At 43.5% G+C, this 24,952-nt stretch overlaps 1 protein-coding gene across 1 annotated transcript in view; it reads right to left on the bottom strand.

Annotated features, from left to right (window-relative positions):
• Nucleotides 1-24,952, bottom strand: part of ELP1 (elongator acetyltransferase complex subunit 1) — an 886,544-nt gene that overhangs the window by 668,814 nt on the left and 192,778 nt on the right. The window lies entirely within an intron of this gene.

Raw genomic sequence — 24,952 nt, 5'->3', positions numbered from 1 at the left:
AGAAAAGCAGAGATAGCAGACAAATAACCTTTGAGGGTGCCCAAAGGAGATCCCTGCTGGGCCAAAAAAAGTATAAACAAAAGGACCTCGGAAAGAGAGGGGGTCAACAGACTTGTCTTTGCACCATGTCACAAATTTGTTCCATTGATAGGCGTATACCGTTTTAGTGGAGGGACGCCTGGCTGCCAAGATAACTCAGACTTCAGACAGAAGGTCAAATGCTGTCAACTGCTGCTGCTCACTCTCCATGCAAAAAGGCAGAGGCGAGAGAGGTTCAGGTGCAGTACTATACCCTGCTGCTGCAACATAAGATCAGAGGATCAATGGCCATGCTCAATAGCTCAGGATACCACTGCTGGAAGAGAACTTGCACCACCTCCTTATGGAGATGCCCTTCGTGATCAACCATTGATGGCTGAGTTCATCCACGCTGGCATTCAGAGAGCCCGCCAGGTGTTGAACCACCAGGGAAATGCCCTGATGTTCCAGCCATGTCCAGAGATGCAGAGCATCCTGACAAAGAGTCCACAACCCCACCAAGCCCTGCTTGTTGCAATACCACATGGCAGTGGTGTTGTCTGTGAACACATGCACTACTTTCCCTTTGAGAGAGGGAAGAAATGCTTTCGATACTAGTCTGATCGCCCTGCTCTCCAAAAAACGGATGTGGAGCCCGGACTCCACCAGAGGCCAGATGCCTCTTGTCTTCACCTCTCTCATGTGGATACCCCATCCCAGGAGTGATGCATCTGTCACTACTGTCAGATTTGTTTGAAGAAGGGAGAGGGATCTGCCTCTGATCCAATAGTGGTTCAAAAGCCACTACTGCAGCTCTTGCACAGTTCCCTCCGAGATCTGGACCATGTAGGAAAGTTCCCCTGATGCTGCTCACACTGGAACTTTAGGCCCTACTGCACAGCCCGCATATGCCTTCTGGCATGTGTCACTAGCAGGATGCAGGAGGCCATGAGGCCCAGCAGCCTCAGTCACTCTCACCAAAATCCAGGATGGAGGCTGAAACATCGGTATCATAGCCTGAATAAACTTGACTCGCTGCTTGGGTGATAAGCTGCACACTGCACCATGTCCAGAACAGCTCTGATGAAGGGGAGTGTCTGAGATGGAGTCAGGTGTGACTTCGGCAAGTCTATAGTGAACCCCAGAGAATGAAGGAGGTCCGCCATAGTCTGGAGGTGGGAGACGACAACCTGGGACGAGCCCACCTTCAACAGCCAATCGTCGAGGTAGTGGAAGACTGAAACCCATAACCAAAGCAGATGAGCTGTGATCACCGCCATCACTTTGGTGAACACCCGAAGGGCGGTGGTAGGGTCAAAGGGGGGGCACGGTAAACTGAAAATGCTTGTGGCCTACTGAAAACCACAAATAATGTCTGTGGGCAAGCAGGACTGAAATATGGAGATAGCCATCTTGCACATCCAATGCTACCATCCAGTCTCCTGGGTCTAGGGCAGATAGAACCTGAGCCAGAGTCAGAATTTTGAACTTCTCCTTCCTGAAGAAGACACTGAGGGTCTAAGATAGGATGGAGGCCTTTGTCCTTTTTGGGCAACAGGAAGTAGCGGGAATAACAACCGACCTACTTCTGGCACAGGGACACTTTATATGGCTCTCTTGGCCAAGAGAGCTGCAGGATCCTCATCGTGAAGTGCCAGTGGTCCTCCATCATCCGATCGTAGGATGGTGGCATGGATGGAGGAGTAGTCTTTAAGGGGAGGGAGTAGCTCCTTCAGAATATATGCAAAACCCACCTGTCTGATGTGATGGACTGCAAGTAGGGCCGGTGATGGCGAATCCTGCCTCTAACTGGTCCCTGATGGGGAAGCATCAGACTAGGAAGGTTTGGAGGCTGCAGAGGAGTTGGGGCTGTGGACTGGCTAAACCGCTGGCTCTCTGATCCACAAGGACGTGGTTCCCGGCCATGCAGAGGCTGGGCAGCATGTGCAGCACAGTGGTTGGAGAGGAAACAGACGTTTTGGGACAACCCTTCCGTGGCCAAGAAAGGGGCGAAAAGCAGACAGAAGTGTGTGAGGGGCAGCTGCGAGGCCCAAGGACCTGGCCATAGCCCGGGACTCCTTATAGACCTCAAACGCCGAGTCTGCTTTGTCTCTGAAGAGATGGGTGCCATCAAAGGACATGTTCATAAGAGAGGATTGGGCATCCCACAAAAAGCAACATGTCCTCAACCGAGCATGGCACCTTAATGCCACAGTCGATGCAACCGATCTACCTAGTGAGTCGGTGTATTGCGAACTTAGCTGTGTCTCTCCCATCAGTAACAGCTTAGGAGAGAATGGCCTGGACCGTCTCCGAGACCTATGGCAGCATTCGTGCAATAGTGTCCCATAAGGTATGAGTGTAATAGCCCAAAAGGCATGCGGTGTTCACTGACCACAACGTCAGGCAGCAGGAAAAAAAAGCTTCTTCCCAAGCTGATCCAGCCTCTTGGATTCCCTATCCAGGGGTGTGGAAGGCAATGTGCCTGGGGACATGGATGCTTGGATAACCAAGCTTTCAGGGGTCGGGTAATACTAAGGAACACTGGGTGTTTTAGAGTTGGTCTATAGTGGCGGGTGATAGTCCTGTTCACAGGAGCCCGTGTCTTGGGTTTGGACCAAGTCTCCAACAGGACATCATTGTGGACTTCATTAAAGGGCAAAAGGGTTTCAGAAGTAGGAGCCCCAGGCTGAAGCACCTCAGTCAGGAGGTTAGTCCTGTCTGCCAGCGAAGGCAGCTTGAAGCCCAGGACCACAGCCATTCTCCTTACCACCATGGAGTAGGAGGCGCTGTCCTCTGTAGCCACGGCAGGGGGAGAAAGCATGCAAGCATCAGGGGAAGTGCCCAGACCACTTGCCTCACCTAGGTCCATCCACCAGAACATGGAATCTTCAAGTTGGTATTCCAAAGAATCCAGCAAACCCTCCCAATCCTCACCATAGCCCAACCCAAGGGAATAAGGGTCAGGGTCCAACCTAGAAAGCAAACCCCTGTCAAAGTCGGTCTCTGCGTCATGCAACACCGATCTGGCTCCGTGTCTGAGTCGCCAACGAGGATGGGATCAACGCCAACCGTGGGCATGGGTGGCGTCAGGTGCATCGACATCAGAACTGTCATTGGGGAAGGTCGAGGTGGTATGACAGACACTGGTTCGGATCTAGGAACGGATGCATGGGTGCCCTGCGGAGATGTGATCGAAGCTGCCAGCGTGAAACCAGAGGTGGCCCCTACAGACTCCGGCGGAGTTGGACTGCCCAAATATGAGGCGCATGTCCTCATAGAATTCGAATAGTTGGGCAGGGGTCGCTCTGACTCCCGGAAACTCTGGGAAGTGCGGAGCCGACCCAGACGAAGACTCCGAGGATAGAGTCCTGGAATGATGACGCTCTTTTTCCCTCGTTGCATCAGTCGACCGACTGGGTGATGTCGAAGAACGTTTGTTCTTCAACTTCTTCTTGTGCCTCAACTTACCCGAATGTCCCGAGGACTTGGAGTGGGACGACAAAGAATCGGGGATCTGCGACCGTTCTCAGGACCTGCCTTTCGACTGAAATCAGAAGCAATGGGAGTGGAGTGCCGGGCCACAAATAACTTTAGGGACCGCTCACTCAAAGCTTTTGGATTCACGGTCCAGCACTCAGATCACGACCTCAGCCTATGGTCATGCTCCAAACACCCTAAGCGGATCCGTCATGGACATCGATCAATGACAGGATCCGCAAGGCTTGAATCAAGCCTTGCATGACGACATTGCGATGCACCAGGAGAGAAAACACTTCAAAAACGTCAACAAAACATTGAAAAAGATAAATCAAAAAGTGACTAGGGGTAGCTCTTCTTCAGATCAGGGCTTAGCGGCGGGGGAAAGAAAAGAACTGACATTCTAATGTCATATCTGGTGCGCACAATGCAAAGAAGAACGAAGAGGCGACCAACGCCACCTATAGATGCGCAGGAGTACTGCTTGAGAAAAATCTCTAGATTCAGACAGACACCTAGGGGAAATTCTAAGGTAAGGAATCTGCAACTAGAAGTCTCTATCAGATAGTTTAAGACTCTTGTCAGCACTAGCACACTGTACACACTCACATACAAATCTCTCCACCACCAAGTCAAGCTCTGGCCATCAATATAAAGCCTTAGCTCGTAACCTGGTTTTCACCACACCCAAGTGACCCTCATGAATGAAATGCAGAACTCAGTCCCTCAGTTTTGCCAACAGAATAATTATTTCACCTCTTCATACAAAATCACTACAATTCACAGAAAGTTAATTTCTTACTTCCCAAAATTTCCTACACTCTTAACTGATTTCATTCCTTTTTTTCTGGCCACACCACATATAAAAACTCCTTAACTTCAACCAGGATAGGGTCATTATCATACTCAACATTCAACACTTCCTCCGAGATTGCTCTGGCATCAAGGCCCTCATCATCAAAAATTGCCATGCAATACGCATCCCATTCTTTGCTAACACTCTGGTCAATGGGCACAGGAGATCTACTGAGAAAATCTGCAACTCTATTTTGCATTCCTGGAATGTACTCCACAAAATAATTACAATAAAACAATCTCAATGACATTCTGGCGCTGTGCATACGAGCTTTCAAAGTTCCTGACCTAGTCAAATCTCTGATAAGCAGCTTATGATGAGTGCACAGACAAAATTCGGAAACCTACGCATACTGCTTAAACTTTTCCATCCACCACACACAAACAAGCATTTCCCTTCCAATGAATGATAATTTTTCTTCCACTGTAGTAAGAGATCGTGAAGCAAAAGACAAGGTACATTCTTCATTATTCTCCTCATTTTGTGAAAGTACAGCATCCTAGCCCTTTCCCACCACTATTAGTTGTTATAACTGAGCGTGCTGCAGGATTAAAACCCTATAAGGGAACAGAACGACAAATGTCAACTTTAATATAATCAAATTTGGTTTGCAACTCATTACGCCAGTGGAACACTTCCTGATGTTTCAATAACTGACTCAACCCATATATTTTGCACACTAAATCCTTCACAAACAAAGTAAAACCCCGCAAGTCCTAAAAAGGATCTAACTTCATCCTTGTTTGTAGGAAAGGGTGCATTCTTAATTGTGTTCAAAATCTCCTTTTTTGGTTTATTGCCAGACCCACTAACCTCATGACACCACAGATTTCTCTGCAAACTTGCAGTTCTTTAATTGCGCTGTTAATCCATGATCTCCTAAAATAGCTAAAATATTCCTTGAGAGGGTGTCATACGCATCTTTTGTTTTTCCCATGACTATTATGGTGTCCTGAAAGAAAACCCAATTCCCTTAACTCCCCTACAAGATCTAAAACATCAACCTCTGAAATACTGCTGCTGCAAACACCAGCCCAAAGGGCATTTCCAAAACCCGGAAACACAAAAAAAGGGGTTATAAATGCAGTACAATGTCAACTCTCAGGGTGTAAAACTATCTGGTGTTATGATGAGGTCAAGTCATTACTGGAAAACCAGTAATTCCTTTTGTATCTGCAAGCAACTCATTAATCCTTGGCAATGGGAATTTATTAACAATGATACTCTTGTTAAGGTCCCTCAGATCGACATATAACCAACCATGTCCACACACCTTATGAGCCACCACTAAGTGAGATAGCCATTCTGTGCTGCACACATTTCTAAGCAATTTATCAAACTCAGACCAGGCCTCCTCTCTAACAGTGAAAGGTATATTTCGAACCTTGTGGCAAACTGGCATAGCATTTTTCTTCAAGTCAATTTTATGAGTCAACACTTAGAGTTTCACCCCGACTCTCCCCAAAAGCACACCGGGAAACTACTTCTCCATCTGTGCACCAATGCATGTTTCTTCATTTTCAATTAACATAACAGGCTCTTCCCTTTTGGGATCCAGGATTATCGCCAGCATCTTAAGAACCTTCCAAACTAACACAGGTTGCCCGCACTCAGCCACATACAGTTTAGATTTGGCTTGTTTGAATTTAAACGCAAACAATACATTTCAAAATCCTAACACAGGAATTTCTTCCCCTATGTAACTCACCAATCTCACGTCTGAAGGAAGCAACCTCTACCCCAAAACATTTTTAAACTTATCATCTCAAACCATTTTGCTCACAATGGTATATGGTGAATCAGAATCCACCACAATTTCCATATTCACCCCTCCACAGAAACCGTTTTTTTTTTCTTCTGATATCAATATTCAACACTGCATCTTCCAGGACCAGCACACTGGAAGTAGCGTTTTCATCCGCTCCACACAAGTATGGATAAGATTGTTCCACAACAACACACTTTACAGATTTCTCTTTTATTCTCCCCACTTTGGCAATGTGTCCTATGACACCACATAACTTTTCCCTAGCAAGATGCTCTTGGTTAAGTAGTTTATTGCTGCTCCAAGGCTCTTTATTTTGCATCCAAATAGTGCCTCCCTTTTTTCCTACTACCTTGGATCATGACTTGGATTTTCTTTGCACAAAAAAAATTATCTTCAGTTTGAGTTTGGTCAATGCCGCCTCTGGCACACCTTTGTTGAGAATTCGCCTTTCTTTGCAATTGCCATTACCTCTTTAAGGAGGACTCACCGCTGACCTATACTCTTTCATAAAAGGTCATTATCATTTGTATACATTATGATCTGATCCCTTATCAATTCTTTGTGTAATGCCCCAAATTTGAAAGAAACAGCCAACTTCCGCAGGATTGCCACATAATCATCGATCAATTCTGAAGGGCCCTGTCTAAGATGAAAGAAATTAAATCTGTTGATTGCTACGCACACTGTAGGCCGAAAACTGTTATCAAGATCCTCCAAAGGATGTTTATAAACATTGGTACCCTCTGCTAGCCTATCTTTCTTCTCTATTTGGCAATAAACATGTATGCTCTAGGTGCCCCAAATGTGCATAAGAATTCTTTTCCCTCAAAGAGGAGTGTTTCTCTACAGCCTCATCTTTAATACTAGAGATATTCCTTCCATTCAGGCCTCCTCATGGGAGTGGGAGGTTTTCCTGGTACTGAAAGGAAAGACTGAGGCGGGGTAGGCATAAAAGTTACACAATAATTCCTGGAAGGAACAGCAAACAATTATAGGAAAAAAAACTTGATGACAGAAGGATTTGTTCCCTTGACGAAATATGACATTACTTTTTTCTTGTGAATACTACACAAAGCAGCCCCAAAAATGGCCCCTTGTAGGGCTATGTAGCATGACGTGATGTCATACACATGTTACTTCAATGTGCATGAGCTAGCTGGGAGCTTGAGCACCTTACGCATAGCTCTCATTAATGTAGGCGTGCAAACACCCTCACGTGTGGCTCTGGTGGTGCTCCTTTGGAACTCCGCCTCATAAAATCAGCTGAGGGTACCATTCCTGGCCTATCACCAAACTCCAGAGCAGGCAGGAAGGCAAATCCAAGCAAGGCAGGGAAGCCGTGGAGCATAAGGCACAATGGAAGATCACTGCTGTGCATCAACAAATCCTCACAGCTAAAAAGGCTGCAGCAGGTTACCCGCAGAATGGCAAGTAAATCCGCTCATCACCAATGCAAAGTAGGCAGTCTCCAGGTACGTTAAAGTTAACTTTTACTTAAGCTCATAACAAGTGACCTGCCACAGCTGCAGTCTCCCTCGAAATCCAATTCCTCTGACTTCAAATCCTAACATTACACCCAGCATTTCAATTCTTAGCTCCTTGTGTTAAGGAACAGCACTGTGACACAATAACACATGAGCACCCCTCCTTGAGCGAATGCACATCATTCAGGTGCACCACTATTTGTAACCCCATGAATGTAGTGTATGAGTAGATTGTGGCACCTTGGACCTAATGCCAATGGTGTGCCTAACTGCTGCTGGAATGAGTGCCAAGGATATGTATTACTATGTCACAAAAACAGTCCCCCTCCCCTGTCCGTTTTCAGCCTCGGGTACCCCATTCAATGGACCCCAAAGCACTTTTTAGGGGGCACGTGGCCCCCCTTCCAGGCCAATTTGGGCCCCAGGTACCCCATCACTGGGACCTGAAGTATTTTTTATAAAAGGAGAAGGTGATGTACAGCCCCCTGCCCAAGCTTCTAACAACCCCAGGGAGTCACTCGGGAGGCTGCTTAACTGTGTAAAAGTGAGCGGGCCATGTGCTCCACCCTGCCTGAGCCTTCTAGGGCACTGGGGTTCCTATCCATCAGGGCCGACTCAAATACTGTGTTCCAGGAATCACACCCCAGGACACAGCAGTCTGCCCACCCGCACCAGTGCGGGATGGGATACTTGAGTATTTTTTAATCTCCCACCACGCGGGAACAAACACAAAGTCTGCTTCCAGCTGGCAGGTGCTTTAAAAATGCTCCCTTCTGCTGGGAGCAGACTTATGATTTTATTCCCTGCTCGCAGTTATGCAGGCAGTGAAACAGATCAAAAAGTTCCTTCCATCAGGAGAAAGCAGCATAAACAGATACTCCCTTGGGCATGTGCAATGCCGACTCTTGCTGCATGTGGGAGGCTGGCTGGGGGCTGCAGGGGCCTCGGGGCACCCCTCTGCAGTCCCCACAGAGTATATGGTGGGTGCCATGGGTGGACACCAGGGCACCCACCATTCAGTAATGGGGGCCCGAGGGCCAGGATCTCCAGGGCCGATAATGGCTTGAGGAAGAGAGCCACAAGGCCCACCTCTCCTTAATTTTAACAAGTGGCCCTGGCGAATGGGGTCCCCATGGCTCAACTAGGCTCATGGAAGGGGGCCATGCAGCCCCCATCCCCTTTAATAAAAAAAAAAAGCCCTGGAAGGTGGAGTCCCGAGGGCCTAATATGGCTCAGGGAGAAGGGCCACATGCCCCACCCTCCACTTAAAAAAAAAAGGCCCTGAAAAATTGAGCATTCAGGGCCATATTAGAATCGAAGAGGTGAGGCATGCTGCTCCCCTCCCGTTTAGAAATAAAAAAATAGGAAAAGGACCTGGAGGATAGGATCCCCAGGGCCAGGCCCTGTGGGTGACCACCCACTGCACATGGCCAAAGGCCATGTGAGCATAGGGTTGGCTGCCTCTGGGGGGTTGCCGACAACCGCACTACCGGGCCTAGGAAGACAGAGTATATGTTTTATGTCTGTTTTTTTGCATTTTTTAGGACTCTGGACCAAGTCCCAAGTCCTAAGATGGCTGCCACCACTTCCTGGTTGAGGTACGGGCAGGCAGTCAAATCTTACTTTGAGATCTGTTGGACCCATGGATTGTCCATGGTGTGAAATACACATCTCCAAAACTACTGAACAGATTTACACCAAAACACAAAAAAGCAGTCTTTCTAGACCAACATCTAATTTTCTGTCAAATTTGATGGAAATCCATTCAGCAGGTCGGGCTGTAGCAGGTGAAGAGGATGAAATATTTTATCAGGGTAACAAAGTGCTACGAGTCGTATACAATGAAAAGAATTCTGTTAAAAAAAAAAAAAAAAAACAGAAACCAGTATATCACAACAAGAATCCAAGTCTTCTGAGAAAGCGACGACAACCAAACCCAGTGCCCATCCACTTAGAAGATGTCTGGCTACCCTCCCACGTCAAACAACTGATCAGAGAGCAGGATCTTCAATGTGTTATCTGTGGTTCAACCAGAACAAGGGCCAAAGGGATTGACGAAAGAGCAAAGTACAGAATATGTGAGTCTCAAATGGCAAACATGTGTTTATCTGCAGCTAGTTTCTTCCAAGGTTATGTTTTTTTGCAGCCGAGTACCAGATCTAAACAGCGAGGTGAATGTATTTGCAGCGGATTTGTGTGCCCACCCAAACTGCATGTGTGCATTCTTATGAAAATATGAATGTGCAATCAGCTCCCAGCAGAAACGTAACCGCCAGCTTTCAGTTTGCATTCTTTAAAAAAACAAATTAAGTTTAAAAGCCACTCTTGAGTGCTGGCTCCAGGTTCACACTCAGTGAAATAATGGTCAACATAGAGGAGTGTGTATTGATCCATAATAATGAAATTAAGATTTTTCTGATGAGAATATACAATGACAGAATTTGTTTTTGTCAGTCTAACAAAAAGAATGAGTCCCTTATGGTGTTCTTAGCTAATTTGACTCCTGAAGTTCTTGATACCAAAATAAGATCATCGGATGCAGAAAAATCAGCAGGAACCATTTTAAGAAACATCCTGAAAGATTTAGATTTTGGACTTAATGACAATTTTTGTGATGCCCAGAGCTCCGCAAATCATGAGAGTCAACAAGAATGCCTGGTCCTGTCTTAACATTTTTTACATCATTGTTTAATATCAGCGAAGCAAAGCTGTTACAAACTAAAGTTGTTGAGTTTGGGACAGAAGTCGACAACAATGATGATGGCTTTGAAGAAATAAGTGAAGAAGTGGAAGACAATCCCATGAACTGGCGGGCTTATGCTGCGGAAATGTACAGTATTTTCTAAATCATGTTTTATGAATTACACCACGGCAAAAAGAAACCTCTTCTACACATGATGACCGCTACACATGCATGATGACTCCAAACACAATCTATGACAAGTGCAAAATTAGAGAGATAATCACTTCAATGCATAGGGCTGGTGTATCAACAAGTTATAATGACATAGTATGGAGCAGGAACTTGTTAGTAGTTCATGCTGTAAAATCTTGTGAATCCAACAGTACATAATTTCCAAGTCACTGTAGGGGGAAAGATTTACAATTGATGCTCTTGATAATTTAGATTTTGAATATGACTCTTCTTTGTCTGGAACATCCAGCACACATGATACTGCCATGGTGCTTTTTCAAGCCTGTACCAATGAAGTAGCTGCTGGAAAACAAGCTACGTCAGCTGTAGGCATAAACAAACAAACCTGCAACTTATAACCCAACTGCCTTCCCAACATGTGCAAAATCACTACAAGCCATCAGCATGCCCAGGTCTAACAGAAAAATTCAAAGTGGTTGAGGACATGGATCGTCTTGTACCTGATGCTGCGGTCCGCAAAGCTGATTAAACTGAATTTATCATATTGCTTATTCGGTGCGGACTGAAGGGTGAAGAAAAGCCAGTTCCTCTGTGGGCTGGAATTCATGCTCCGATCTCCCAGAAAACCGCCCCACTGAAGAAGGTTGGGTTTTTACCATTAATACTATCTCTAGTCACAAACTACGCAACAGTATATTATACACAGCTCTAAAGAAATTCCCAAATGTGCATGCTCAGCTTGAAGACCAGCCTATCCTGACAATTTTCTGCAGTGAAGGTGTTTTCCATATTGTAGCTGACTTTTTTATGAACAATCCAGTAGAATTTCATGATCTTTATCCAATGATGGGTGTTTTCCATGACAAAAGTTGTGTTGCGATGTGCAGGAAGTTATCTCAGCAGATGTGGCATAGACAATGCACTTACTGAGGCTGAAATCTTTAGAAGCAAGACTATCCAGTCGGTATTGAGATAAACTCATTATGTTTGTTTGTAACAAGGTATGCTCATCATATCTGAGGTGATACAAACATTGTGTTGGAATGCTTTCTGGAACAAGGTTTTGCATATTTTGTCTCAGAAGTGAACAAGACACAAGGTGCACTTCATTCAAAAGACATAATGCAAAGCCAGGCAATGTTCATTACATTCAGTTCAAATTCTGAAAACCTGACAACCAAATTTGTTGAATATGTCAAAGAATGTGAAGAAAAATCAGAACTTTGCAAGTACTGGGGAAATGTTTTACAAATGATAGCTCTAGTAAAAAACTTGTTACATGCTGATCGAGAAGGTGACTGGGAGCTGCACATGAAAACTGTGGAATCACTGATAACTGTGTTTCATACATTTGGTTGCATAAAGTACCTAAGATATGGGTCCTGGTATTTGGAAAGAGTGAAGAAGCTAGAGGTGGAAAAACCACACCTCTCCAGAAAATTCAACCAAAGACATTTTATGATGAAGGACCGAGCGGGAAGGTTCAATGCTGTGGCTTCAGATATGAAACTGGAACAGATGGTCCAGAGATCACAGAAAAGCTCCAAATGAATTGTTGGTCAGACACATAAAAGTGAATATGTCGCTGAAAGGTAGCTAGTTCACCATGAAGTACTTTCTACGGGCAACGTTTTCAGAGAGATGACAAATTCAAAATGAATGAATCATCATGAAACTGTTCCTCACCAGGAACTTGTGGGAAAGAGATGCGAATGTTTAAATAAACATGTTGACAGCCTTCTTCATTTCATGCAGCAACAAGGAAGCCCCTTTGAAATGACTGAGTCTGTGTGACTGCACAACTTCGTGACCAAATAGTATGTGGATAACAATATAAAGACACATCTACTAGATGTCCTAGAACATGGATCAAAACGATACGCAGAACTGAGGCAGGAGAGATTTGCATTGAAAGAGAAAACGTTGTTTGACATAATCACTACAGCTAAACATCCATGCTTTAATTGCCATAGTAGGAGTTTCTTTCAACTAGCCACTACAAAACAGGTTAAAAAAAAACAACTTCTGCAAGCACATAAAGAGATGGAGGTAGCAAAAGAAAGAGGTGAATTTAACCAGGACATTCTGATGTATAATCTTCTTCCAACAAACACATTATTTGATGGAGATGCAGCAACCAAACCAGTGAAGCACAAACTTGAACAAGGGCTCGACAAAAATCTTTCACCTGAAGAATTTCAATTAAAAAATGCATCCTCATTGAAAACTGCTGTTGTTGTTGTTCAGACTGTTCAACAGATATCAAAGTGTGTGTGCACCATGCAAGATTTGCACATTGTCTTTGACAGTTATCTTGAACTATCTGTCAAAGAATGTGAGAGTATCAGACAAATGTCTACAAGGGGAACAATTGACCTTGCCTGCATCACAAATTCAACATCAAACAAGATGAAGTTTGAGATTTTAACTCGCCAAAACTTTCTGATGCTTCAGGGAACACTGAATTTCCAAATATTGCAAGTAGAATGATTGTCAAGGGTTGGTGCCTGCAGAGGCAGATTCAAAAGGTAAGGGCAATATTGTTCAGGAACTTAACAGCAAATTGGAAGAAGCTGACCTTCATGTTGTGCCACATGTTGAGTGGGCTGCTTGAAATGGTTCCAATCAAGTCATTGTACTGTCAAACGACACAGATGTTATTATTGTGCTTCTTAGATTTGTTGCAATTCATAAGTCAAGGACTGTCAAGAGTTATGGATTCGCTATGGAATAGGCAAGAAAAGACATTTAATCCTGTTTCATATTCTGTACAAGAAACTTGACCCAGAGATGCCCAGTGTTCTTACAAGGCACATATTCTTACAGGTTATGACACTGAGCAAAACCGGAAGAAAGCTTGGAGCTTTTTAACCTGTGAAGTTTCTAAAAGGATTTGCTGAGAAAGAAGAAGAATGTGATTTTAAAGACTTAGAAAAATACCTTGTGCATCTGGAAAATGAGTTCTAATTGTCACATATTTGACGATCTTCAGTACAGTGAGTTCAAGTGATCAGTGACAGTCCACCAACGTTATATTCTGTGGGTTGAGACATTAAAAGAGCATTCCACTTGATCAGAAGATAGCTAAATGTTCTGGATCATGCATTTGTAGACAAATATCTGTGTGAATTTTGTTGGGAAGATATTGATGGGGTGCTAAGACTTACGAAATTTCTAAAATCTCTACCCACAGAATTTACATGTATATGTACTTGCAAAACCTGTGCTACAAAAAGTTGTCCCTGTAAAGATCTCCCTGTCGATATGTTCTTCTCAAACGATCACTATTCTGAAAATGTACCACAAGCAATTGCCGAAACAAGTAAAGTGAACTATAAAAATATGTCTAAAACAAGGGTGATAAACATTTGTTTTAATATTCAGATTATACACACTGGGGGGTATTCTAACTTTGGAGGAGGTGTTAATCCGTCCCAAAAGTGACGGAAAAGTGACGGATTTACCACCAGCCGTATTACGAGTCCATTATATCCTATGGAACTCGTAATACGGCTGGTGGTATATCCGTCACTTTACCGTCACTTTTGGGACGGATTAACACTCCTCCAAAGTTAGAATAACCCCCACTGTTTGGTGTATACATAACAGCATTAAAAACAATTATTATTGTTTTATTTCTATATATGTCTCTTCTGCCTCTATTATAGCTGCCATTTTGGAAAATGACAGAAGGGTTGCTCTGAAGAGTTATTTTCTGTCTCTATAGGACTACGTGACCCCCAAAACCTATGTTTTGACAGCAAATGAAGTATATAGGTCTCATGCTTCCTGAAATATTACATCATCACTGTAGCACATTCCACATTTTCAAAAATGTCAACCAGAAATAAATCGCCCGGATCAGCAATGTCTAACCAAGCTAAATTTCTTCTCTAATAATCCCAAAACACAAATCCAAAATGGAAATCTCTGGACAACAATTTTTTTTTTTACAGAGGTATATCGAGGGCCGGGATTACTGCTAGTAATTCAAGCCCTCTACCATCACTACTTCAGTACCTCTCAAAACAAAGGTCAAAAACTTGGAAGATTTGACTAGTATTTCAAATTTGCACACACTGGGCTTCTCAGCTTCTTACGTGGAAAAGGTGCTGAAAGCAGACGTCTCTCAGTTTATAGAGTCTGAAGTGTTTAGAGGCAAACTGCCTTATGAAGTTAAAGTGATCAATGTAACAACTTAACTCTGCTGATAGAACTGGATACTGCCAAAGAAAAATCCTGGGTGCTCAATGGAATAACAAAGAGGTGCAATATATTCTTTAGTGCAAGAAGGATTTTGATGACTCCAGACTTCAGCAATGCGACTCTTATGAAGAGGAAGGCTATAAAACTGATCCACAAAGAGTTTTGAGAACTGCAGAGGTTTGATTCTATATAGAGATGAAGTAGAAAACAACAAACTACATGGATCCGTAGCTAACTGGGCCTATTTAACAACAGTTTCCAACAGATTTGAACTGTAGCACATGATATGTGATATTATGGATACTGTAAGTATTCAAACTGTAATTAATTGCTGTTTTTAACGTGTGCTACAAAGAGATGTGAAGGGTCTCTTGGGTTGGATTTCTCAGACTGACCTTGGGTTACAGTCTGATGTTGAGCACATGTGAGTTGGTCTTGTGTTGGTCTTTATAGATCTTAATGCAAAAAGCCATTTGGCACTTTGGGAGAGACTTCTTGGAGGATATCGCTAGGCACATTTGACATACTGTTATGTAGTTATGTCCTGACTCTACAAATAAATGATAAAGAAATGAGGCCCAAGGATCAGGCCAAGGTGGAGCGCCTTGCACTATCACTCATCCAGTCATAAGCCTCATACCCCATTTTTTAGCTTCAAAATTGTGTTATTATGTTATCAATTAAATATATATATATATATATATATATATATATATATATATATATATATATATATATATATATATATATATATATATATATTTCACCAACATTCTCAGTTTAACAAGTTGCACCAAGTATATGTAAGGAGCTTGGACTGGTCTACACCACTGCAGGCAATACAGACTTGGGTTTCTTTTGATGTGATGTTCACCAATCACTCCTAGTTGGACTGCTGAAGCCACAGTGAAGCAAAATTCTCCTCGTAGCCTGCCTGCCTGCCCACAGGATAGGCCAGATAGCTGATTGCTGAGTTCACTGATCACAAAGCACGCATATCTGGAAGAGGCAGAGGAGAAAGCAGAGCAGCTGCTCTTTGGTTGTTACTTTGGCGGCACTGGTGGCTGGGATTCAAATGTTGGTGGTCCCAACTGCCTTCTGCTGTTTTGCTCCCACTCACTATAAAGATTACATTTGGCCCAGCTTGGGTCATCATAACAGACTGCGGTGATCGTTTCTCCTACAGCCTATTACTCCACTGTGCCCGACACCCACAGGGAGTCATTTGAGTTTGATGTAGAGAGTATCCTTAGTCCCTGTGGTGGTGACTGGCAAAGCATTCTTTTCTTGGCCAGCTAGTGGACCCAGCAACTCTACAGTGAGGAAGAAAACCAAAGAAGTAAAGAGTTCCCTTGCCTGTGGGTTGAGGCGGTGGCTACTTAGTTGCTATTAAAGACTAGGGGAGGAGGTGAGTAGTGGACAAAGTTCCAGCCGCCAAGTAATTGGTGTTTGGTGTAATAAGGATCTTCTTTTGTGTTTAAGCTTCATAACGTTTATAGCATATCCTGGGGGTGAATCGTGAAAAAAGGAGGCAAGAGGCAAAGTAGCTTAATACAAGACTCTATAGGAGTTACTCCAACGATTTTAAGGATTCCATGGTCTGATGAACTTAATATTGCACACCATTACATATCACATATCACTACTCATCACAATTAAGCATCATGTGTTACTAGCACACTATCAAGTATTAATTACCAAGAACTGAAAAATACGCTTGGAGCTGTATCGTCTAATAACTCACAGCCAGCATCATTTATAATCCTGTGCTAACTTTGGTGGTCCCAAGAAGAAAAGCCCTTGTAAGTACGTAAATGGATATTTGGACACCAAGTTAACAATGCCTCGCTTACCTAGTGGCAACTTAACATGTGACTACTAAATGGGATATATACCGTTACATGCTAGGTCCCAATTGCTGTTGTTTTTTTTGTTTATTCTTGTATATTTCCTATTGCTTATTGATTGTTGTGTTATTGTGGTCCACTGCTTATTGCTAGCTACTTGAAACTAGACTTAACACCAAAATTTAGCCAAACCTAGTCAAACTTAGTCAGAAACTAGAATCTTCCACATTCTAAGCCTAAATATAGATTTTGACATTCTTGACAAGTGGTATTAGGAATACTCGTTCTCAAATGCCTTTAAATCCTTGCCACCCCATTAAAGAGATCGTAACATTACAGTTACCAGTCCCTAATTCACCAGCAATTATGCGTCAGTTACAGTTAGAAGAATCACAGTGGGAACGGGAAAACTCAACATATCAAATCACAGGTAGAGGTATAGACAACAAAATCTTAGTTGCTGGGAGAAATCTTACAACAACCAATCTAATAACGAAAGATTTGGATGATGTAGGAAGCCGGCTATCTATGTAGTGTACAGGTGTAAGGGGACACTGTGCAGATATGCCAGGCAACCCCTATTGGTTTACAGGAGTTCAAAGTAATAATTCCAAATGTTCTCTTTTGTGACAGTGTGGGCGAGCAGTTTAGGCTTATCAGAGGGTGGTGCTAAGTACTAGTTGAACACATAGACTCAATAAATGAGACACACACTCAAGAAGAAACTCAAGACCAAAGTTTAGAAAAATATATACTTTCTTATAGAATGTTTCAACACAGCAAAAACTGAAAGAAATTATGTACAAGTTTACCCAAGTGTGCTTTTACGCAGAAAGACTTTCAAGTACAGTTACTGCATAGGGGTCTTGGCAGACGGTTCTCTAGGGTCTTTTGTAGGTTGTATGGTGCTAGGGAGGCAAGGTCACTAAAAACACCAGCAGTATAGTTTTACCTGCCCTGGGGTGTTCGGGTTTAGAGGTGCTGGTTGGGTCAGGTGCCTTGCACGGTTGGAAATGAGGGAGGCCACCTGGAAAAAGACTGCAAAGGGGGACTTTGAGACAAGTTTAGGAGCTCCCAACAGGAGGATTGGTCAGTGGGGTCCTGAGTGCAAGGGAACAACCTTGGTTATTCGGAAGCAGGGCTGTGGAGCTCGGGTTCAGCAGGTTTTGGTCATTGGACGATCCTGCATCAAGGCTCCCACGATTCTTGGGTGGACCTGCAGGAAGGGAACATAACAGGGCAGCTTGATCACTCTCAGTGATGTGCTCTGCATTGCTGACATCCCTCCACGGCTGGTCCTCGGTTTCGGCATTGGAGTCCGGGCTAGACTAAAAACAACCGTTGGTTGCCGCAAGGGGTCCATTACCCAAAGTATTAGTGCTTAACTGCTCCAGTGGGTCTTGGTGTCTTCTCACTTGGTGGGGAGATGGATCAGACCTTCTGGGGTACAATGGCCTTCACCTAGGCAGTCGCTGCATCAGTGGACCCAGGGTTTAGCAGAATGGTGAGCCGGACATTGCAGATTGTGCCTGCAGGGTTGAGGGAAGTGGCTCTTTCACTTCAAGGAAGATGCTGACGACTTGGTGAAGTAATGGAGGCCCTCTGAGGCTTTTGGAGGATGCACAGCTGCAGGACTAGTCAGGTCGTCGCGATTGTGATGACAAGAGCAGGTAGGCAGGCAGGGTTTCACGCGAAAAGTTCACCAGCAGTCTGAAGTTCTTGGTTCTTTGGCTCTTCTTGGTCTTTGTTCTTCCTGGGTCACACAAATATGTTCTTCTGGTGCCAGGGAGCCACCTAAATACTACATTTAGGCACACTTTGGGGTGTGTAAAGTGGTAGCCAATGGACTACTTACCCTTGGGGATGACTACATCCCCTCTATGACCACTTCCTGCAAGCATATCCCGGTTGGAGAATTCCTAGTTCCACCAAAAACAAGATGGTGGAACCCTTCTTTAGTGGAGCACATCAGTCTACCTACACTAGGGGTGTCACGAACCTGGCAGTGCACCACGCCTACCTACATAGCTAGCTTACCACCTGTACTGGTGCCAAATGGGCTTCAGGGCAGTGAGTGGCAACTCCTAGATCTGGGGGAACCCGGGCCGCAAATCAAAGGCGGCAGGGTCTTTGAAGTACCTCTCCTTGATATGCAAATTTGCTAGCCATCCTGCTGGAGGAGGTGTTAACACCTTCCTCCGGAGCAGGCATTGTTTCTGGCCTCTGAGGGTGTGGGCTCTCACTTCCAAGGGGTCAGAAACAGAAAGGGGGCAGGCTGGTCGATACCAGATCTCCACCACACAAAGTGTCTGGTAGGTTTCAGGGGCACCTTCCTCCGGAGCAGGCATTGTTTCTGGCCTCTGAGGGTGTGGGCTCTAACTTCCAAGGGCTCAGAAACAGAAAGGGGGCAGGCTGGTCAATACCAGATCTCCACCACACAAAGTGTCTGGTAGGTTTCAGAGGCACCTTCCTCCGGAGCAGGCATTGTTTCTGGCCTCTGAGGGTGTGGGCTCTCACTTCCAAGGGGTCAGAAACAGAAAGGGGGCAGGCTGGTCGATACCAGATCTCCACCACGCAAAGTGTCTGGTAGGTTTCAGGGGCACCTCTATGGTGCCTTCTGGGTGCCTGCCATAATAAATCCAAGACTGGCATCAGTTTGGATTTATTAAGACAAGGCGTTTGATACCAAACACTATAGGTCTCAGGGGAGCCATTATGTTGCTGGGAAACTTGTGATGACGAGTGTCCAAAACATACCTTAAGATGACTTCCCTATTCACCTGAAATATCTAGTAATCGAACAAGACATCACAGGTGCATATCTGCTCATGCACATATGCCCTCACATCAAGTATAATGCACCCTTCCTTAGGACACTAAGGCCTGCTGTAGGGGTGACATATATACTCAGATGCAGGGAAGGGGGCATGGTACACAATGAGTGTGCCAGGTTGTATTTTCACTCATGGCTTGCACAATGATACACAGTCTGCAATGGCAAGCTGTGTGCTGTTCTTAGGTTGGGTCTCTTGGGGTGGACCAACACATGCTGCAGCCCACAGGTACTGTCTCTAGTACTCAGGCCCTACGTACCTGGGGTACCATTTACTGGGGACTAAACAGTGGAACTAGAGTGTGTAACACAAGATGATGAACAGAGTGCTGAAACTTTTCAAACACTCACCCAGCTCACAGATCTGGGTTAAACCCAACATTCCTTTGCTCACCATGCCACTCCAGTTTGGACCCAGCCATATGCAAATCAGTCTTGACCCTGATTCCCCATGGGAACAGTCCAGGCCAAAATGCCAATCCAGCTCCTCCCTTAACCAGAAACAAGCATCCTGGGATTGGTTTCGGTGCATCACCCCCTCATTAGCCAGGTAAGCTTGAATCCAGTGGCACAGTGAGCATGAACCCCACCACTGGGCGTACCCTGGCCACCTAGGGTGAACATAGCAATACAACAAGATGATGGACTGAGTGCTGAAACTTTTCAAATACTCACCCCGAGTCACAGGTTTGTGAGCCCATTGTACACAATTTACCTTGTTTTAGGGAAACAGCACTGGTACTGTGGACCTGTTTAGCAGGAACCTAGTGTACCTAAGTCAAAATCCTCAGAAGCAGGGAGCAAAAAGTGGGGGTCACCATGTCCAAAAGGGACATTTTCCTACAGCGGAGCTCAATTCTATATCTAAAACAATACATTTAATCCATCATGATATTACAATTATTGATCAGTTATTGATCAAACTGGTTGTCGGCCTCAGACTAAAACTCTGACCCTTATTCCAGCCAAGCTCTTACAGCCTATGATAGAGGAGTGCATCAACTCCAACTCAACTCCGCAATTGACAACAGAACTGTAAAATCACAATTCATCATAAGGGAACTAACGGGAGGTGAACTTGGTAAACCTGCTGGATCACTGTTCCCTTATATTGTTATGACTGCAGCCAAGATAACTTCAATATAGCTTGAACTCAGCACTCAGAGCAGCAATCTAGAAAAAAATAGTGAATCAGACACTATTTATGAAAGAGCAGACATCTTTGGCTGTGAGTAAGTTTTCTAATTTGATCAGAGCCTGGCTAGCTCGTTGGATAACTCAGTCCTGTTATCAGAGGTTGATGGATTAATTTTACTGCCACAAGCAAACACAATTACAGCTCGAGCCTCAGAGCCCAAAATTCAGCCCAAACAAAGTCGGTTTGGAGCTAACTCCCCTGACCTACCCAGTACTCGCTGCTATGGGGGAAATCAGCACCACCCTAACTCAGATGTTAGACATACTGACTGCTCAATCACTATTGTTTTCTGAGCAACTCTGTAAAAATATAAATCACAACATGAGATTTTAGCACAAAAACTTCAAATCATTAAAAAAAAAATAGAGAAATTGCTTACTTCAATAGTGCCTTTCTGCTCCAGCCTCACTTGAATTAATTATATTGCTGACGTATTGCAAATAGGCCACTTAAAATCAACAACCATTCAAAATGCACTCAGCCCTTAATGCAAGAGGTGCCAGTCCCAGCATCTAAAGGTGTTTTGACTATAGATTGCCAACAAGTATGAAAACCTAACTTGGAAACCATTACCATAATATGCGATCCTGAGATAAAGCATTCTGATGGCTTAAACTCTCCTCCTGTTGAGTAAACAACACAATCTGTTCAGGTCAATAATGCAGAGCCCCAACGAGCTGTAACAAGTGGAGACCATATAGATGGATTCCAACCTTACATAAGCAAACAGCAGCTTTAGAAAAGGAAAACAAATTAGCAAAAAATGGACAACCCATGGAATCAGCCGAGAATCAATTGGAATCTCTAAATCACCTATGAGAAGCTATCACATTTTCAGTCCACCAACACAGGTTACTGTGCCACCAATACAAGCTCTCAGGCCACAGTAAACAGTACAATAGCTTCAGCCAACAAACCAATCCACAAAGAAACAAGACTCTACATCAGCTTTTACATCCAACCTAAAGTGAAGGCCTGTTGGAAGGGCTCTTGTCGGATACACAACCACTCATGTGCAACTAAGACTAACTAATCACCTCACCAGTACAACAATCCAATACTTCAGATGTGCTTCAAAAAATTACTTTACTTTTTTGGTAAATAAGTTTGCTGTCAGTAACCAGATATCAACCACTCAATCAACTCACAACAAAACAACTTCCTTGTTATCACTTTGCAGTAGGGGTTGAACTATCCACTCCAACCCCAGATTGCCTTTTCACCCCCATCAAAATGAGATTACACAGGGAACACTACAACCAATTTCTCAATCCAGAACCAGCAATTTCAAACACCGGACGTCAAGACTACTTACCAGATTTCCACTAGTAACAAAAAACCATCAGAAACTCAACAGCCTGATTACAGAGACTGTAAAGAAATCAGAGAATTGGATATATAGCCAAAGCATGCATCTGAAGGCCCAAGTAATATATTAAATCATCCCAATATATTAAAAATAACTTTTTTTCTGAACTACTAAGCATAAAATAGATCAGTTCAATGAGTCTTTGTTTCATTTACAATCAAAAGCATAAAAGCAAAGTTACAAAAACTAAGTGGGACAGTAGTTTAACTCCTTTAAAAATATGGTCAAGTAGACCTGATCTGGCACAATGTGGTATTACTCTCTCTTTAGTCAACAAACCTAAGTAGTCACATATCCTCAAAACCAGTAAGTTATCTAATCCTCCCAGGCAATTAACATCACTAAGAATCAGGAATATGAATGGTCCTGAGTTCATCAAGGACTAAACAAACTTTTAAATTTCAACAAACAATGCTTTGGAACCGAATCCAAGGGTTTGATTAATTAAAATTTTAGGATTATCCTAATCTTTTCACATTGTTCCAAGCTCACATAAACCTCCTATGAAACATCAAAACTCACATTTAATAATCTGCTCATAGAATATTGCCTGTGTGGATAGATAATTCTAGGCATTCAATGGCAATTTGACTACTTATATAAATATTCACCATGTAGTCTGCTTTTGAGAATCATGGCAAATCACACCTTTTAACCGTTGTAATCTTACCACGTATAAATTAATAGCTACAAAAAACACTCTTCAGGCTAACCGAGTGGAGGTCTTATAACCCTAATCAGCAATAAACTAACAATGAAATCTTCCATTATTAGACCAAAATCAAAGTATGTCCTGATAGTCTCCTAGAAGACTCCTAATTGTAAGAAACTATAATAATAAACATATACGCCCCCCTACTCTAATAAGAGTTAAATCAAAGTATGTGCTCACTTTGGATCAAATAAAACACTTTCTTGTGTCCTATGCTAAATGTCTGATTATCTTAACAGGAAACTTTAATCAATACTTATTTCCTAAAAACAGAACAGCCAACCAGAAGATTCCTCTGATTCGTTTTTTTCACTTTCAATTGCCTTTAATTTACGGCTTCCTTCAGAAGATAACAGTTGATAAGATGGAGATCACAGATCATACATAGGACTTTCGACCTAGTCTGTTATGAAACAGCAGAGAAAGAAGCCTTGATTGCTATGTTTTTGGGGCCTCCATCCTAATGGCCCCAGGTTCATATCATATCTTTTTGGAGCAGAAGCTCAGGTAAGCCAAGGGGATAGCAACATGGAAATAATACAGCAATGAGTTAACTAGACAGCCTGAACTTATACACAATTTCTGACAGAATCCAATGCCCCTCCAATTTAGAGCGAAAGGAGACATGTCCCCTTCTGCACAAATTCTTTGCCCTTGATTACAGCTGAAAAGTTATCCCGGTATAGTGAGTGTGTGCAAATTTGCGTCTTATGTTTGCACTAGTGGAAGAGTTCACACAGTAACCTTTGGAGGAGTCCTGATTTCCTATTTTCCCTGCATCAATGATCAAATCTTGCACAAAGATTTAGTGGCCTACATAAGTATGATTAAGGGCTAATTTTTTAGCAGTCACTGCCCTGCTGCTGTTGAACCTCAAGTGTGGAGGAAGGAAAAAATAACTGCCATCAAAAAGAGGGTTACTGCTCTTAGTAGCATTTCTCTGGTAAAAGATAGCCATTGTGGCACCCAGACTCTTGCTACAGGTGAAAAAAACTAAACTGTTGCAAGCCACACAAATTATTTCTAGAGATACTGGTCTGCCACCTGCCAGTCAACAAGAAAATTCCTTTTGCACAAACAATGGCAAAGGGTCCATAGACTCCTCACAAGTTACAGGCTTTTCAAAGAGTTTCGTCTGAAAGAAAAACAGGGGTTGAGGAAGTAAGAAAGCTGAAGGTAGGCTCAATCCTGAATGACGATATAAAAAAGCTCCATAACAGTTGAATTTCACAGAGAATCATGTGGGCTATGCAAAGACAGCAAAGCCATATCAAGCAAAAATAAAGCACTTAAGACACCTAATGCAGAGGAACCAACACACATGCTTGTGGGATTCTGTATTAATGGGGTGACTCTTAGTAATTGATTTTTGTCACCTTAAATTCCCTTCCCCAAACCTAAAGTGCCATTCTATTATCATGAAGCATGGGCACAGTGAGGTAGGTAGCCAGCAGCCATCAAGGCTCCTGAGCTGTTTGTGCAACACAGCATGAATGTGACACAAGGCACTTTGGATTTCAAGCAAACAAAAATACTTACCTATTGATTAGAAATGTCCATTCTCTGTTATAAGTACAAGTCAAAGTTATAGCTATTACCTATTCTAAGTCTTTATTCGTCTTTGTCCTTATAATCTAAAAATCAAATAATATGCCCCAGACAACTAGAAAAATATTATTGTGCAGAATATCAGTTTTCAATATGCATTAAATAATTCACGATTTGGTGCAAAATCTGCACATTTTGGCAAAGAAATAATTCTTAGGTCACATGAAACAAATGTGAGTAATACTGCTTCATAAGGGGCTTGCAGGGGCACCATATACTTTATGAAAGCTAGCTTTTCGTCGTTACCTTTTGAATGCTGTACTTAGCCAATTAAAGAGCTGACAGTGTTGCCCAAAGAGTGTAAATATCCACATCCTGTGGGAGGGGATGTTACACCCTCTTCCCGGACAGACCTCTGTTCGGGGCCTCCTGAGAGCAGATGCTTCTCACTGTAGGGGTCTAGAACGGTCTCTCGGTGGCGCTCGGACAGAAACTGGTCAGCGAGCACACCAGCGGCCGGTAGGGTTTCAGGGGGCACCTGTAAGGTGCCCTCTTGGTGCATGTATTGGTAAATCCAACACTGGCATAAGTGTGGGTTCGTCAACACAAGATGTTTGATAACAAACATCCCTATCTTCAGTGAAGCCATCATGTAGCTGGGGAACTCGGATTGACCAGTGTCCAGCACATGCATTTAAAATGGTTCCATGGTCACTTACTATGTCTGAGAATCGGCAAAGGCACATCAGGGGCATATC

The sequence above is a fragment of the Pleurodeles waltl genome, chromosome 1_2, assembly GCF_031143425.1.
Source record: "Pleurodeles waltl isolate 20211129_DDA chromosome 1_2, aPleWal1.hap1.20221129, whole genome shotgun sequence".
Classification (NCBI taxonomy): Eukaryota; Metazoa; Chordata; class Amphibia; order Caudata; family Salamandridae; genus Pleurodeles; species Pleurodeles waltl.
This window is presented reverse-complemented; position numbering and strand designations above follow the sequence as displayed.